Source organism: Bos grunniens, chromosome 9 (assembly GCF_055505025.1).
Source record: "Bos grunniens cultivar Pamir isolate PY7600 chromosome 9, Bosgru_T2T1.0, whole genome shotgun sequence".
Taxonomy (NCBI): domain Eukaryota; kingdom Metazoa; phylum Chordata; class Mammalia; order Artiodactyla; family Bovidae; genus Bos; species Bos grunniens.
The window spans coordinates 85,978,500-85,997,638 of NC_141173.1; the positions used below are offsets into that span (position 1 = coordinate 85,978,500).

General features: G+C 41.0%; 1 long non-coding RNA gene across 1 annotated transcript in view; it reads left to right on the forward strand.

The window, feature by feature from the left end:
- Positions 1-19,139, forward strand: part of LOC147366280 (uncharacterized) — a 186,412-nt gene that overhangs the window by 139,219 nt on the left and 28,054 nt on the right. Inside the window, exon 3 of the long non-coding RNA XR_015133291.1 lies at positions 16,299-16,378. This is a non-coding gene — a long non-coding RNA (uncharacterized LOC147366280). The remainder of the gene's footprint in view (positions 1-16,298; positions 16,379-19,139) is intronic.

Below are 19,139 nucleotides of genomic sequence, written 5' to 3' on the forward strand. Positions count from 1 at the left end.
CTATAGTAGATGCTGTGTGCAGAATCTAAAACTCTCAGTGCTTTCGCTTGCATGGGAAGTTAGATCTCATCCAGAAAGTCCAGTCTGGGAACAGATTACAGACCTTCAGCAGCTGTAGTCTGGGCGTGGTGACCCATCCCCTGTCCAGCTGACATGAGGAGACCTCATCGGAGGAGCCGCTTTGTGGAAAGCATGTCATACGGGTCTGCCCTTGAGTCATGGGAATCAGGAAACAGGGTTTCTGAAGCTGATGTCTCTTGCAGCAGGGTCTTAGGGAAAACAAAGTTTCTGGTCATCTTCTTTTTAAAAAACAAATGCAATTAATAAAGTATGAAGGCAATAGAGAATTTATCAACTGGGAGAAATAACAGAAAATTCACTGTGAAACAGTATCCTTCATTGCTATTGCATATGGCTGTGTAGATGTTAATTTCACTTCCAGTCTCAGATTCAGGTTATCAGGAGTAAAATTTTAGCACCCTGAGTCTGTCTCAGGATTTCTTAACCTTAACACCATTGACTTCTGGAGCCAGGTCGTTCTTTGCTGTGGAATTGTATAATGTTGAGCAGCATCTCGGCGGGTGTGTGCACACTAAGTTGCTTCAGTTGTATCTGACTCTTTGTGACCCCATGGACTATAGCTGCCAATCTCCACTGTCCATGGGATTTTCCAGGCAAGCATATTGGAGCGGGTTGCCATTTCCTTCTCCAGGGCATCTTTCTGACCCAGGGATCATACCCGTGTCTCTTATGTCTCCTGCATTGGCAGGTGGGTTCTTTACCACTAGCACCATATGGTGGAGAAAGCAATGGCACCCCACTCCAGTACTCTTGCCTGGAAAAATCCCATGGACGGAGGAGCCTGGTAGGCTGCAGTCCATGGGGTTGCTACAAGTCAGACATGACTGAAGGACTTCAATTTCACTTTTCACTTTCACGCATTGGAGAAGGAAATGGCAACCCGCTCCAGTGTTCTTGCCTGGAGAATCCCATGGATGGAGGAGCCTGGTAGGCTGCAGTCCATGGGGTCGTACAGAGTCAGACACGACTGAAGTGACTTAGCAGCAGCAGCAGCAGCAGCACCATATGGGAAGCTTCTAGCAGCATCTCTGGCCTTTACTAAATAGATTCCAGTAGCACTGACCACCCCACTCCATCAGTGTAGGACAGCTACAGATATCTCCAGACACTGTTGAATGTCCCCTGGAGGCATCTTTCCCCATTGACAACCACTGCATGTATTTCTCGAGCACAAAAACTTAATTACTCATCTTTGCATCCCTGGTCCCTAGCAGTGTCTAGCTCTAGCATTTACCCAGCAAATGTCAATTGAATGACTAAATGGAAAGTTGAAATTAGTGTCTTTATGTATGTAACCATTTTTTGTGTGTGTGCCTAGATAAATTAATACATATAAGTTTTCTTAAGAGAGGGATTTGATGTATTTTTAAGAAAGCTTTTATTATTACTAGGATAACAGTTTTCATGTAATTATTCATTCCTGTTCCTTCACTAGTTATAATTACTTCATAAATTTGTATTATATTGCTATAGTCCTATGAATCTCATAGACATTAACATCAATGTATTTATCGTTCTTTCTGAAGTTTGGTCTTATTGAAGGGATATCTTCCAGAAAGGCTGCTGAAAAGTTAACTGACCCTTTTGATCTTACCTGGCCCTCAGAAGTCAATGACTCAGGAGTACCCGGCATGTGGTGCTGACTTAGTCCTGCTCCGCTGGGCAGCATGACAGAGTGATGGTTCTGAGTACTTCCTGGAAAATGTGATGATTCTGAGTTACCTGCCAAAGAAACTGAGGCAATAAATAGAGATGAGAGAAAAGCTGAACCAGCCCAGCATAATGCTGAAGTCTTTCTTCTCTTAGGATTAGCGCTTTCATCTTGGTCGTTTACAGGGCACATATTGGCAGCAATCAGCATGGCGGCTCCTGGTATAACTAACATTCAGGTGGCCTACGCTCTGTGCCGCGCAGTGTTCTAAGCACTTGACTCGATTTACTCATTTAATCCTAACAGCAAGGGCACAAGGAAGGTACTTTTATTATCTCCATTCATAGGAAAGAAAACTGTGTCACAGAGATGTTAACATAACCTGTCAGTTCAATACATATCATTGAAGTGCATCCCATGCGCTAAGTGCTGTGGATATGGTACAGTGTATTTATATATGCCATTCTCCTTTACACCAAGAAGCTTATCCTGTCTGGTAGAGGTGATAATTCAAATATACAAAGTCCTAAGTCAAACATGTTAAATACCACAAAAGGGGATATAATCACGTGCTCTGTTGCTCGCCGTGCAACCTTGGGCAAGTTGTGTAACTTCTCCAAACCTGTTTTCTCATCTTTAAAACGGGTTCAATCACAATACCTTATGAGGTTGTTGTAAGTGTAATGTCTTTACTTTTATAAATTACTTAATAAATGTTATGTCGTAGGAGAGTAACAATAGAATGATGTTTCCACTTGGCGTACCAGAGGTTTCACAGAGGGACTGTAGCCCGCCAGGCTCCTCTGTCCATGGATTCTTCAGGCAAGAATACTGGAGTGGGTTGCCATGCCATCCTCCAGGGACTCTTCCCAACCCAGGAATTGAACCCACATCTCTTACATCTCCTGCACTGACAGGTGGATTCTTTACCACTTGTGCCTCCTGGGAAGCCTAATGATCTGGTAACAGAGGGGAAAAATCTGTTCTTAATGGAGAAAATAATACAAATAGAAGTATGGTGAAGGAAAGCTCAGAACATAGGGACAGCCTAGAGTTTAGTTTCTTTGTGGCATGAAAGAATATATGGGAAAAAAAGGTAAGAGAGTAGGTTGAGGTCATATCATTACGTTAGCCTGAGGTTAAGGAATTCAGAACTTTTCGTTAGGCAACGTGTAAATGTGGATAGCTTTTGAAGAGATGAATAACAGTGCTTTAGGGAGATTTGTCTGTTGTTGACATGTAGAATGGATTTGAGTGGAGGAAGTAGCATCCAGGGGCGTAATCAGAAGCCCATTACACTGAGGACCACAGAAGGGGCTGGTGTGGCCTCATCTCTGCTTGTGGCTTTGAGAGTGGCTGTGGGGGGAGACAGAAGGGTCCTTTGGATGACAGATCTGACTGGGTCTGGCAGAGGTGAAGGAGGGAGTTGTCACAAGTTTGAAAGGTCAGAGAGTAGACACCAGGAACAAGTAACTGGAAGGACTGTGCAATGATCATGAAGATCCAACATACGCTGCGGGGTTGCTCACGATCCTACTGTCTGACATGTTGAGTTTGAGATGCCATCTGTTTGGGGATGTACAGGAAATACATCTCCTTTCCAGGACTGAAACCTGAGCTGGAGATGGAAACGCAGAAGTTGTCTAGGTTGCTGTAGTCATAAGAACTGGCAAAGGATGAAAGCTATTGTTTTCACAGAGAGGGTGATGCAGAGCACTTCCTCAGGAACAGTGCCTGAGGAAAAGGAGGAAGACATGGAGAGATAGGCTGAGGTCCAAAGGAGAGACCCCAAGAAGCCCAGACGGAGGGAAATCCGGAAAGCAGGGTTGGTTAATGGCTTCAGATATTTCAGAGTCTGAGGAGGAAGAAGAAAGAAGGATCAAAAGGGCTGGTGATGGGATTTGATAATTAGGACTACATTTACTTTGAGATCAGTCTTCCCTGTTGGCTCAGACAGTAAAGAATTTGCCTGCAATGCAGGAGACCTCAGTTTGATCCCTGGGTTGGGAAGATCCCCTGGAGAAGGGAATGGCTACCCACTCCAGTATTCTTGCCTGGAGAATCCCATGGACAGAGGAGCCTAGTGGGCTACAGTCCATGGGGTCACAGAGAGTCTGACACAACTGAGTGACTTCACTTTACTTTGAGATCAAATTCTCTTTTCTGTAATGGAGGCAGAAATGCTGTGGCAAGGAAGGAAGGAATGTCTAGGGGGAAGGCTGAAGTGGCTACATGGAACAGGGTGGAATTCACACACCCACCATGGAACCTTCCAGTGTCAGGGGGTTGGTCAGTCTTTGAGAAGAGCATGTGCATGCGAGTGTGTGTGTGATTAGGGAAGCAAATGGGGAGTGGAAGCGCCCACGCCCCACTTCAGCCCCAGTTGATTATTTCCATATGGCTGTGTGAGCCCTGTGTTGCCAGTGGTTTTGATTTTTCAAAAGACACAGACAATCTAGGGGTTTCTTGATGTAAATTTGCAGATTTGCAAATGTTGGCTCAAAGTTTTAAAAACTCTGTCCAAACTAAACAGGGCAAACCTGCCCTTGAGGCTGCAGTTTGCTGCTCTGGTACAGACCAAGGCTGCCTGATGGTTCTTCCTGGATAGGAAAAGCGAGAGAGCCTGGCTTATCACAAGCACTGGACAAATATTTGTTGAATGAGAAACAAGGTGCGGGAAGATTATTTTTAGATAGGAGGAAATGGAGAGCTCTAATTTAATGTAGCTGTGACGGAGTGGCTGTCATGGACATGTACAGCAGCTTAGAGAATGTTGGCAAATTAAACAGTGAGACGTCTCTATTCAAAAAATGTTTTATTCCCCTGTCAATATTGGCCTCTCGGTACCTATTAATATGATTGTCTTCACACCAGTGGTAACTGACAGTGGCAGTAGAACAAAGATAAATTGGCAATATTATCATCACTATATTAGCACCATTGATGATTAGTAATTATCAGAGCAAGAGTAAATTATTGGGTGAGCATGCCTTATCCATCCTTTGTCATATATGTAAAAGTAGTCAAATTTTTCTGCTGGAGGTAAACTCAGAGCCTGGACTTTTCTTGAAAAACAGATATACAGGGAGGGAAAAATGTGTCAGAGCAGATACATAGAAAGTGTTTCCATTCAGGGTCCTATTTTAAACCTTCTGCAAGCTGTTCGCTTATCAGTCTCAGTCTTCTCCGAAGTACATTTTTCCTGCTCAAACTCAAATTGAATTGAAATCACAAACAGTGTGCAATGCAGACATACAGACTGGTCATTTACTACAAGTAGTTGGTGACTGTCAATTTGGGAAATTGTAGAAATGCCTATGTATGGATTTACCTGTGGGTGTTTCCCCCTTTAGATGCAAGAACCCTATCAGGATATCTCACTTCAACATAAGTATTGTCCCCTTTTGACAGGTGAGAAAACTGAGTCTCAGAAAGGTCAGGTAACCTGCTTAAGGTCACACACTTAGTAAGTTATATAGCTGGGATTGAAAACAGGCTGACTCCAGTGCCTCTGTCTTGCAGGCAGCTTTAGCCAAATTAAGTTCTGAGTGACTTGTTCCATTGAGTTCCATGAATAGAACTCACATTTCTCTGTTTTTCTAGAAACAATAGTCCTTTTTTACTCTGGTCTTTGGGGACAGCTACATTTTTTCCATTTTTCTAAAAGAAATTGCAGAAGTAACACTCAGAACTCAAGACCAGTGATTTCCAAGGGGAAGCTTATGGTTGCAGAACCCTGCCTACATTTTAGTTGTGAAGGCTATGAGACTTTTAATTTCTTACCTCTCTTTCATTCTGAAAGCATTTCATGAAATTACCATTTCCTTGTTGGGCCTGGCCATGTGTGATATCCTTAAAGGAGAAGTCAAGCGTCTTTGCCCCATTCTTTTTTCCTTTATAGTCAAAGTTCTTACCCAGGTCATATTTTTCAGGATATAAGCAACTAGGGAGGGGATTTGTAAGACTATAAATAATTAACCTTTCCTTTTATGAAGCCTTCAAAAAGATGCCTATGGTTGTGACAGGCAAGAGGCCCAATGGAAAGCATTAGTATGCTTGACTCTTTTCTCCAAGCGCTCAAATGTATCTGTGCTCTTTGTCATACTTGAAAAGAAGCATCTAGGGTTTTGTCTTTTAACTAAATGTATGCATGTATTTGAATGCAAAGATATAAATATTTAAATATATAATCTATAAGGATATCCACATATATCCAAATGTAAACCTGTGTACGTAACTTCAGACAGATGTTAATGAGATAATAAATATTAATACACTTTACAGTTATACAACTTTGTATGACTCTATTTTTTGAGGCAAAAATATGCTTCTCTGTATCCGCACCACACAGACTAAACATCTGTTTTAAAGTGTGTTAAAATCAAGCAACTCAATGTCAACTGGATCTGGCTTTACGGTATTGCTTGCTTGATTATGGCTCTCACTGGGGGAGGAGAGCTTTCTGATATCCTCCAAACCTCCAGAGTACCATTCAAAACAGCTGGTATTCTATATATTACATAATTATGAAGCACACAGTGTAGTTTAGAATACTTAAGAGGCACTAGGGGCCCACTTCTCAAAATATTTACAGCCTTTTATTCTTCTAAAAACAATAATTTGCATGCCTAAAATGATATGTGTACCTTTGCCATGCAAATTTCCTTTGGCTTCTCTTCTGGTGAAACTTGCTCTGAAAATATCAGTGTTTATCAGTGAAAAGACCAGAGGGAGGCGTAGTGGGCAGGAAACGGGATCTTAAACTTTCTTTTTCCAGATTTTGAATATTCAGGGGGAAGTGGAGAAGCTCTGAGCGAAGGATCCCCTGCTGAGAGTCAGGCTGAGCATCTGAGGAGAGGCTGGAAGAATGCTGTCAGCCTTTGCATTGAAAGAGATGATCAGGGCTAAGTGCCTCCCCAATAGGCCAGCTCTGGAGACTCTAACTTCGAAGAACGTTGAGAAAGTGGTTTCTTTTGTGCAGATCCCAAAGTCAGGTACTAAGGCAAGGCTTCTGCCAAGGATTGGCCAAGTGCCCCTTGTCAGAGCTCAGTGAATCTGATCATGTAGCAGGCTCCCTGTGTCCACCTTTGTCTTTCCAACTATCCTCCACCCTAGGACCTCAGGCAGGCAGCCATTCACTCGGCAAACGTGAGCTACACTTCTGCATGACCAGAGCTCTTTGGGCAATGGGAATATAAAAGTGAACGTGGTGATATTGTCCCTCTGAGACTCATGTGTTGAAGAGTTGGGGGAAAGACATAGAATCAAATCTGTGTGTCCAGGTGTCGTGGCATGGTAGTAAAAGCAAAGATGGGAATAGTGACAGGGCCTAGGAGAGTAGGTTCAGCTCTAACTTAGGTGAGAGTGCACGTGTGTGCTCAGTCGTGTCCGACTCTTTGCAACCCTACGGGATGTAGCCCTCCAGGCTTCTCTGGGATTTTCAGGCTTCCATGGGATTTTCATGGGATTTCCATAGGATTTTCATGGGATTTCCATGGGATTTTCCAGGCAAGAATACTAGAGTGGGTTGTCATTTCCTCCTCCAGGGCATCTTCCTAAAGTGGGGACTGAACCTTGTCTCTCCTGTGTTGCAGGCAGATTCTTTACCACTGAGCCACTGAGGAAGCCCTAGATGACAAATGCCATCAGGAAGGGCTTTGCAGTGGAGACGATGCTTCAGGCAGACAGTGCAGGGAAGCAATTCTCTAAACAGGCTAGAAGCAGGAAAGGTATGGGAGGGTTTTGAGAGGTGGAGGGGCAAGGTCGGGCTTTAACATTGTGTTTGTTTGTTTAATAACTCTTTTTAACAAAGCACATTGGAGCATTCCTAAGCAACCATTTTTTTATCTGAGTGGTCTGTGTCTATAAGGGACCCAGGGCTTGGTCTTTGCTGTTTATTGAAAATGTTCTAGATGATGGTCTTGCCATCTTGGTTGAAGGTAACTCCTCCCAGGGGTTAAGTGAAGGCTTGAATATATTGGGTGAGTGTCATATGATTTATACCCAAAATAGAACTGATAGCAGAGTATTTAACGTGGCTTCAATTCCATTCTGAAAGAGATGATAAAAAAAGTTAAATATACTTTGATAGCAGACTAAGAGTGAGCAAGCTTCTTTTAGAGCTTAAGCTTAGTATGTCCCTTTTGTTTGTGGGAGTGTACTAATAAAAATATATTAGAAAGATGAATAAATCAACCAGATCAAAGCATTCATTAATTATACATATATATATTGAAATGGTACTAAAAATTAAATGTGTTAGGACATATATTGAATATATAATATTAAATATATGCAGAGTACTTAATATTACCACATAAAAGAGACAAGAAAATGGGTCATAATCTGAGTGAACAGAGTACAGAAGACAATTTTTAATGTTTTTTGGTGTGTATGCAAAACGATATATGATGAAGCTACATTTATTTTACAAACAGAAAAAATATTTTTTTCCTATTGGGAATACACTATGGAAGTAACAAATTAAACAAAGTTCTCCCTCAGAAAAGGACAGTAGGACACTTCTAAACCATTCCTGGAAATTTGCTACTGTCTGGCTAGCCTGCAAGTCATGTGCTAAAGATGATGCCGTTTCTAATGTGTTCTGTTCATTCAGCAACACAAGAGCACTTACCATACGCTATCAGATCAGATCACTCGCTCAGTCGTGTCCGACTCTTTGCGACCCCATGAATCGCAGCACGCCAGGCCTCCCTGTCCATCACCAACTCCCGGAGTTCACTCTGACTCACGTCCATTGAGTCAGTGATGCCATCCAGCCATCTCATCCTCTGTCGTCCCCTTCTCCTCCTGCCCCCAATCCCTCCCAGCATCAGAGTCTTTTCCAGTGAGTCAACTCTTCGCATGAGGTGGCCAAAGTACTGGAGTTTCAGCTTTGGCATCATTCCTTCCAAAGAAATCCCAGGGCTGATCTACTTCAGAATGGACTGATTGGATCTCCTTGCAGACCAAGGGACTCTCAAGAGTCTTCTCCAACACCACAGTTCAAAAGCATCAATTCTTCGGCGCTCAGCCTTCTTCACAGTCCAACTGTCACATCCGTACATGACCACAGGAAAAACCATAGCCTTGACTAGACGGACCTTTGTTGGCAAGGTAATGTCTCTGCTTTTGAATATGCTATCTAGGTTGGTCATAACTTTCCTTCTAAGGAGTAAGCATCTTTTAATTTCATGGCTGCAGTCACCATCTGCAGTGATTTTGGAGCCCAGAAAAATAAAGTCTGACACTGTTTCCACTGTTTCCCCATCTATTTGCCATGAAGTGATGGGACCGGATGCCATGATCTTTGTTTTCTGAACGTTGAGCTTTAAGCCAACTTTTTCACTCTCCACCTTCACTTTCATCAAGAGGCTTTTGAGTTCCTCTTCACTTTCTGCCATAAAGGTGGTGTCATCTGCATATCTGAGGTGATTGATATTTCTCCCGGCAATCTTGACTCCAGCTTGTGCTCATTCCAGTCCAGTGTTTCTCATGATGTACTCTGCATATAAGTTAAATAAACAGGGTGACAATACACAGCCTTGACGAACTCTTTTTCCTATTTGGAACCAGTCTGTTGTTCCATGTCCAGTTCTAACTGTTGTTTCCTGACCTGCATACAAATTTCTCAAGAGGCAGATCAGGTGGTCTGGTATTCCCATCTCTTTCAGAATTTTCCGCAGTTTATTGTGATCCACACAGTCAAAGGCTTTGGCAAAGTCAATAAAGCAGAAATAGATGCTTTTCTGGAACTCTCTTGCTTTTTCCATGATCCAGTGGATGTTGGCAATTTGATCTCTGGTTCCTCTGCCTTTTCTAAAACCAGCTTGAACATCAGGAAGTTCACGGCTCACATATTGCTGAAGCTTGGCTTGGAGAATTTTGAGCATTACTTTACTAGCGTGTGAGATGCGTGCAATTGTGTGGTAGTTTGAGCATTCTTTGGCATTGCCTTTCTTTGGGATTGGAATGAAAACTGACCTTTTCCAATCCTGTGGCCACTGCTGAGTTTTCCAAATTTGCTGGCATATTGAGTGCAGCACTTTCACAGCATCATCTTTCAGGATTTGGAATAGCTCAACTGGAATTCCATCACCTCCACTAGCTTTGTTCGTAGTGATGCTTCCTAAGGCCCACTTGACTTCACATTCCAGGATGTCTGGCTCTAGGTCAGTGATCACACCATTGTGATTATCCGGGTCGTGAAGATCTTTTTTGTACAGTTCTTCTGTATTCTTGCCATCTCTTCTTAATATCTTCTGCTTCTCTTAGGTCCATACCATTTCTGTCCTTTATCGAGCCCATCTTTGCATGAAATGTTCCTTTGGTATCTCTGATTTTCTTGAAGAGATCCCTAGTCTTTCCCATTCTGTTGTTTTCCTCTATTTCTTTGCATTGATCACTGAAGAAGGCTTTCTTATCTCTTCTTGCTATTCTTTGGAACTCTGCATTCAGATGCTTATATCTTTCCTTTTCTCCTTTGCTTTTCACTTCTCTTCTTTTCACAACTATATGCTATACAAAGCTACAAAAGATAAGTTTGTTCATGGCCTCATATGGACTCTAGTCTAGTTCAGGAAAGCAACATGTAGGCAACAAAAGCAAAGACATAATGAAAGTCTGATCAAGTTAGAGAATGATTAATTAAATGGAAATCTTTCCTCGATCATCCTTAACTTCCTTAGATCTGAAAGCCTTTATTTACTTCAGACGTCCTGCCAGATTGCTCCTCTTCCATCACCTCCATAGTTAAATGTTCTCTTGAGAGCCGTGTGCATTTCCATGATGTAAAGTCCCTGAGAGCCATATTATGTCATATTCATATTTATATGCCCTCTAATGCCTCGAACATAGTAGAAATTGAATACATATTTATGCACCCAGTGACTGGTCCAATATTGTGTGCAGCTACACATACAGTAGTAATAGAAAGTGTTTCATTTTAGGCTCAAGCAAACTGTTTATTTCATAAATCTGACAACTGCAGTAGTGAAGGAAAGTGGCTCCATCTGATCTCGGCAAATATTGATTGATTGATGGATGCTCCTTCCAGTGGCCATGTGGCAAGGGAAGAGGTTTCTTCATAAAGCGAGTGGCCTTTGACATGCACTACAGTGTCTTTTTTCTTAATAAATGGTCTTCTCTATCAGCTAAGGTCATGCTCCCTGGTAAGTAGGAAAAAAATCTCTTAGAAACATGAAAAGACAGAAACTTCTCTTTACTAAACCATAGTTTTGTGGAAAGATGCTACCCAGAAAACAATGATTTGTGAAGGGATTGGTTGAATCATTTCAACCTCCGTGTTGTTGTTGCTCAGTCGCCAAGTTGTGTCTGACTTTTTTGTGACCCCACTTACTGTGGCACACCAGGCTTCCCTGTCCTTCACTATCTCCCTGATTTGCTCAAACTCATGTCCATTGAGTTGATAATGCCATCCAACTATCTCATCCTCTATCATCCCCTTCTCTTCTTGCCCTCAATCTTTCCCAGCATTGGGGTCTTTTCCAAAGAGTTGGCTCTTCGCATCAGCTGGCCAAAGGATTGGAGCTTCAGCTTCAGCATCAGTCCTTCCAGTGAATATTCAGAGTTGATGACTTTTAGAATTGACTGGCTTGATCTCCTTCTCTGGGAGCCTGGTTTTTGTGTGATGTCCAGGAACTGCCTGGGTAGTGGCATCCACACCACCAGTTCACAGAGCCTGACACCCCTGCCATGTGTCATCATTCAATTTTCACACAGCAAGAGTGACAAGAGCTAATTGTTTGGCCCCTGCTTGTGTCCTTCCGGGTCCATGGAGCCGACTGGTTTGCATAATAATCTGAATGACTAATTGAAGCTCGAATAATTGTGTTCCTAAATCTGTAACTAAGATGTGCCAGAAAGGTTGGTCCCATATGGTGAAAAGAAAAAACATTTCAGTGAGAAAAAAATCTTTCCAAAATTTTGCTTTAGTTAAAAAAAGGTAACTTAACAGAAATTTCTCCAAAGAAGACATACAGATGGCTAACAAACATATGAAAAGATGCTCAACATCACTTATTATCAGAGAAATGCACATCAAAACCACAATGAGGTACCATCTCATGCCAGTCAGAATGGCTGCTATCTAAAAGTCTACAAACAATAAATTTTGGAGAGGGTGTGGAGAAAAGGGAACACTTTTACACTGTTGGTGGGAATGCAAACTAGTACAGCCACTGTGGAGAATCTCCACAGTGTGGAGATTCCTTAAAAAACTGGAAATAGAACTGCCATATGGCCCAGCAATCCCACTGCTGGGCATACATACCAAGGAAACCAGAATTGAAAGAGACACATGTACCCCAATGTTCATCGCAGCACTGTTTACATAGCTAGGACATGGAAGCAACTTAAATGCCCATCAGCAGACAAATGCATAAGAAAGCTGTGGTACATATACACATGGAATATTACTCAGCCATTAAAAAGAATGCATTTGAATCAGTTCTAATGAGGTGGATGAAACTGGAGCCTATTATACAGAGTGAAGTAAGTCAGAAAGAAAAACACCAATACAGTATATTAATGCATATATATGGAATTTAGAAAGATGGTAACAATAACCCTATGTGTGAGACAGCAAAAGAGACACAGATGTAAAGAACAGACTTTTGGACTCTGTGGGAGTATGGGATGATTTGAGAGAATAGCATTGAAACATGTATATTACCATATGTGAAATAGATCGCCAGTCTAGGTTCGATGCATGAGACAGGGCACTCAGAGCTGGTGCACTGGGATGACCCAGAGGGATGGGATGGGGAGGGAGGTAGGAGGGGTTCAGGATGGGGAACACATGTATACCCATGGCTGATACATGTCAATGTATGGCAAAAACCACCACAATAATGTAAAGTAATTAGCCTCCAATTAAAATAAATTAATTTTTTTTAAAAGGTAACTTATTTTTTGGGGAAAACCACTACTTCTAATTCAAAATTACATCAAAATTACATTATACTGTAAGGGTGTATGCATAGCTATGTGAACACCCACACACAAGCACATGCCTGAACACACATCTCTTAATGGATAAGCCAAACCATTTTGAACCTTGGCCAGTCAGAAACATGAACTCTAGATACTTCAGTGGACGATAATGTCCTATAAAATTAAACTGATGCTGTGGTCCATTTTGGAGAATAAAGCTGATGGTTTCTTCCATGGAAATAATGCTCAAAATTTTAGCGTGCTGGGCAGAGGGATGTGAAGAAATGTTAGGGGTTGATGCATATGCTCACTATCTTGAATGGGGTGATGGTTTCATGGGTGCACACATATGTCAAAACTTAGCAAATTGTGGACTTTAAATAGGTGCAGTTATTGAACGTCAGTTGTACTTCTATAATTAAAAGTCAGTTTCAGTGTGCTGGATTGGAAAGCCCCCATTAAATGTCTCATGAAGAGTCATGAAAGACAACTAAGAAAAATGCCAGTATGCTTCATCTTCCAGTATGCTTCCATGTATCATTCCTCCAACCACCCATCGCTCCTTCCAGGATCTAGGAAAATAAAAAATAGCGAGTGAGTTTTGTGATAAACATGTGGTACCCCATCAGCACCCAGGACCAATCACCACTTGCCTGGACCTGTCTCTGGCTTGGAGAGAGGAAGCAGGATGTCCAGTCACTGATGGACTTGGTTCTAAGCTTGGTTAAAATCCAGTATCTAGATTTAGGACAGTGACACCATCAAGTTACAATTACCCCTTGTGACCCTTCCATCCTAAGTGGTCAATCTGATGTCTTAATACATCGAAACGTCAGATTCACCTCATTTTTTCCCTGACTCCTCCATACATTCTTTCCTTTCTATTCACTGTAAGCAATGCAGACAAAACTGTAGGAATAGGGCAAAAAAGAAAGAGCTTACACATTCCAAGTGACTTTTATAAAAGGGCAACCACCTTTGTGTGAAGAAGCTTCTAACAGTGAAAGATAACCTTATGTTTATGAACCTCAGCCCCACTCTTCCAGCACAAGAAGCTGGATACATGTCCAACTTCTGTCTGGAGCTTGGAGGGAGAGGGGCTTCCCAGGTCCATGCCTGTGGGACCCAAAAGCTGAGGCTGGGATTAGAGTTTAAGAAGACTGGAATATAAGTGGCTGGAAAGATCCTGAGAAAGAGGCAGCTAAGACGAGGTAGGATGTCAACTGGGGGTCCTCCCCGCTAATCCTGAGAGTGATGGTGGAGACTTACTACCACGGATCCAGAGGCAGGTATACTCTCGTACATGGGTAAAGAGAGGGGAAACAAAAAAGTTGAGGACACTAGGAGCATGGGGCATGTATGGGAGAACAAAAGGGATGTGGAGGCAGTAGCATACACAGATCCTTGGGAGGTGGGGTGTAGGGGATTAGGGAGACCTCTGGACCCACTGAGAGTGGGTAAGAATTTCAGTGTTTTCAGGTGGAGAGATTAAGTCCACGATGCTTCTCAAGTGGCATAAGTGGTAAAGAACCCGCCTCCCCATGCAGGAGATGCAAGAGAAATGATTTCGATCCCTGAGTCAGAAAGATCCCCTGGAGGAGGGCATGGCAACCCACTTTACTATTCTTGCCTGGAGAATTCCATGGACAGAGGAACCTGGCAGGCTATGGTCCATAGTGTTGCAAGGAGTCGGACATGACTAAAGCGACTTAGCACAGCACATGGTTTTGCTATATCTCTTTCTTTCCCTCCATTATTTTTTATTCTCTTTCCTGAAAACTATTTGTTTCATTTAAAATTAGAATCAATGTTTCAAGTTCAGACTTCTTTTCCAGAAATGAACTTTTGACAAACTAGTATCCCAATGTCCAGATATTAAAATGAACTTTAAAATTAAACCAGGATCCCATCTACATTTCTGAATATCTGAAAACAAAGCACAATTGTTCTTGATAGGTTGAACTATCCTGTTATAATTAACGTTAATCCATACTAATGGGCTTTAAGAAAACAGGCTTTCCTTTCCTCGGTTCAATTTCATTTCTCCGCGTTAATGATTTGCAGTAGCTCCTGCTCATTTTTGTTAGCCATGCACAAATGTAAATGGTAATGAGGCTTTTGTGTATGTGTGTGAAATTCAAAATCCATCCCTAGTCTATTAACTCTGTAAAGAAAGTTACACTGTAGGAGGCTGTAGTCGTCTGAACAAAAAGGCTTCTATTGTACAAAACCAATTTCCATGTAATCAGGTTGGGCGATAGTGTTTTCTCTTGAATGATATTTGTGCAGCGGTAGAGGTGTCTGACCTACCCACTGGACAGAGGAGTTCTATCACTTAGTGGGTGTAAAGGTCAAATGAAAGAAATGTGTCCTGAATGACTTGGCTGAAATGATGGTGCTTTGAAATAGCGTTGTTTTCCTAGCCACCTTGATTACTACTTTTGTCAGAGTAAAACCTATTAAAGCTTGTGCGTGGTTTAATTTACTTAGGAAACAGCAAGTGATTTCTGTAAATAAAAAGTACCTCATTTTGGTTTTAGTATTTTCCTTTTTTAAAAAAAAATGTACTAATAGTAATGATCAGCTAATGCCATGTCATGTGGTGAACTACAGTGCCTGACACATAGTGGGAACTCAGGGAATATGTCTTGAATGAATGAATGAACCAAATTTCTTTTACGCAACAGATGCCAAGGAGTAAGACTTAATCATAACATCCTACTCTGGAAAGCTTTTTTCCTTTTAGTCTAAAATGTTTGTTTCCTATCATTTGCTGCTAATGCAAACATTAATTCATGACCTTGTAGAATTATTTTTCATTTCAGTATATACCTTTGTAAGATTAGGAATAAAATTTTATAACATAGGCAGTTGTTCGGAGTTTTTTATATCCCTGACAGCATTTTAGCTCAGGATCCCACAAGTACCACCTCTTCACCACCACTCCTAAAATGGTTCTGTAGAAACCTCTGAAGGGTCCAAACAGCAACCGGATTGTAATAAAAGTGATGCTCAAAAGCTCACATAGGATTGTCCCAGGACCCCGCACAAGAGCCTGAGTGCTGCATTTATGAACTGGCACCACACTGATACGCCGCAGGGCCTTGCCTTATAAATCAATGCTGATACAATTCGACAAGTCTGTAATCAGTTTGAGATCATGCTCCAGTATGTTCTACAGCAGACAGATTGCAATTTTCACTTTAGTTTTCTAGTAAAACAGACGATGATTGGGCAAGTTACCCTGCAGTATTCTTGTTAATAGCTTGGGGGTGGTGGGGAGGTAATATATTTTGTTCGTTTAGTTGCTTCAAAATAGAAAACAGTAGATTTTCAGTCTCTCCCTTTTCTAGAGTCCGACTTTTTTTTCACACCACATCATATTTTATATGGATGTGTTTATATGTGTTTTCCCCTCCAATCGTAGATGACACGGGCCTCCAGAGAAGGGTCTCTCCAGATGTTTTGCATCTTTGTATCCCCGGAGCCTGATGCAGCATCTAGTATTAGTTCAGAATAAAGTAATAGAAGGGTGCTTTTAAAATTTTTTTTAAAAAGATGAGTCTATGTTGATTCAAAATCACGTGTTCTAATATCCTCTTTTTGTTCGCAGATCTACATCTGCAAATTTGAAATGAACTTGAACTCCTTTATACAATACTCTTGTACAGAAGAGCAAGTGAAATGTATATGGTATGTGTGTGCTCAGTTGTGTCCAACTCTTTGGGAACTCTTGGACTGTAGGCTGCCAGGCTCCTCTGTCCATGAGATTTTCCAGGCAAGAATACTGGAGTGGGTTGCTATTTCCTTCTTCAGGGGAATCTTCCCCACCCAGGGATTGAGCCTGTGTCTCTTGCATCTCCTGCATTGGCAGGCAGATTCTTCTACTGCTTCACCACCTATATATGGTAAATGCTGCCAGTGTATGTAATCAATCCAACTGGTCCTAACAACTTTAACATGACAAGTGATGTTGTTTTTCTAAAACGGGTTTCATGCTTCAGCATTTTTTAAAAAACCCTGTTTGAGCTTTTTTTGTTTTAGTTGCCAATTTGAGTTTTACAGTTTCAAGTATGATGGACCATTGTGTGAATTGTTATTGTTGTCTTGGTTCTTTTTCCTTTTAATGGTGAACATGAATTTAAATCACCATTTGTTTTGAAAAGTTGATTAATGCCATAGAGCACCTTAAAGGTCAACATTCATTTGTTTCTAAGTACTATGTGTGGAAATTCTTCAGTGCATATTTACTTCCATAGCCACTGTGGATGTCATGTTTGAAGTCGATGTATCCTGTCACTATGAATATGGTTCTTACAGGCACAGTCAGGTTTCTACACTCCTCATGGTTATACCTGTTTTGTGAGGTTTAATTCTCCCACTAGTTTTCTCTGGGAAAACTTTGAATAATTTTTTTATGTGTTGACTCCTGTTTATAAGGAGTCATCCAGATGAATCAGATTTTTAATATTTTCACAGGACTTGAAAAACCAGAAATCTTACTTTCCATCCTCCCTGTGCCAAGATTTAAGAAGCACTGCAGTAAATGTACTTTTTGTGGGTGAATGAATGAAAAACCAACAGTGTGGCCTAATTTAGAGGATTCCTTAAATAGCCGTTTACATATTTCCTTATATGTTTGATTTGCCTATGTTTTAGCTGTTTTGCCTCTAGTGTGGTAAAACTAACAAAGTTATTGGATTAAAAAAAAATCTCATGTTTCTGTGTCAAATTTCTGAAAAATAGTAAAATATTCACCTGTATTCAATTCTGGGAGACTTCTAAGCCTCCGTTTTCTCCAAGAGTATCATGCTGTCCCCAGTCCAAACTTTCCGAGGCATCAGGTATTACTGGAGTTTAACTCCATGACTTTAAAAAACAAAACAAAACTCCTTAAAATAAAATCCTAACACTTTAGGGTTTAAGTTCCTGTGATAGAACACACAGTCTCATTCCAGGATACCAACCTATTAGAAAATAATTAGGCACTAGCAAAATTGAGCTTGATGCTATAGAGAAATGCACGGATGCTGTTAAATGCTATTTAAAAAAAAAAAAAAAAGCATGCACTCTGCGATTATTTCTTCAGTTTAGTTCAGTTCAGTCACTCAGTCGTGTCCGACTCTTTGTGACCCCATGGACTGCAGCACACCAGGTTTCCCTGTCCATCACCAACTCCCAGAGCTTACTCAAACTCATGTCCATTGAGTCAGTGATGCCATCCAGCCATCTCATCCTCTTTCATCCCCTTCTCCTCCTGCCTTCAATCTTTCCCAGCATCAGGGTCTTTTCCAGTGAGTCAGTTCTTCGCATCAGGTGGCCAAAGTATTAGAGTTTCAGCTTCAGCATCAGTCCTTCCAATGAATATTCAGGACTGATTTCCTTTAGGATGGACTGGTTGGATCTCCTTGCTGTTTATTCCTTAGTTTATTCAATATTTAGGGACTCAGAATAAAATAATAATAATGGCAACAAAACTTACATTTATATATGTAGAGGTAAGAAATAGAACTTCTTGGTGTGCTTTAACACACATCATCTCATTCAATGCTCACAAAACCCTCTGCCTTGAGAGTTACTTCTGTTTTAAATTATAAGGGAGTTTAGGCTGAGGACTGTGACTTCCCCAAGGGCTGTCAGCTGAGCAGGGACACTTGACTGGAGCTGCAGCTCATCCTCAAACCTGGATGGATTCCACAGGGCTCAGAGCCTGCCTGGCCTTCCACACTCTGGCACCTTGAGGTCCTCGGCACTTCGGAGATAGCTTCTAGCTTTTAGATTATCTTTAAACTGTTGCTGACATATTGCTTTGAAAAATTATGTACACTCATCTCTTTTAAGAATATAAGTCTAACACATGAAATTTTGGAAATGAATTTGATAATTGTGGTCATATTCTAAGAATGAATTTTTAGCATTTTTTCACAACTATGAGAAATTCTATGAAATGTGGTTTAAAAGATTTTAAAAAGATCAGAGTTCACTATATGTGTTAACAGATGGGCCACACTAAAAAAAAGAAAAATCTAATATAGAAAAAAAAAATCACTCCCAGAACAGATAAACCAAAAATTAGATAATTGCATTTTTTAAAAAAATGAATTCTTTATAAAAAGGTCCCCAGGGTTCCTTTCTGTGCTCAGCTTTCCTGGTGCATTTATATGTTTGATTGTAGATCATTAGCCACATGATGAAATGGCTGGGGAAAAAAGAGAAGGAAACATTGCTAAAGGTTTGGGAGATAAAGCTAATTGCAAAACAATTTAGAAATGACAATGCATTTCTAAATTTAAAATGTGAACTAATAGGGATATTTTACTTAAATCACCCAGATTTTATTTGTATAATTTTATGAAAGACACCATTGTAACCTCAGATTCTTTGTTACCCACGCTGATAGAGTGTTTTATTTATCCATGCAATACATATTTATTGAGTGTTTAATGTGTTCCAG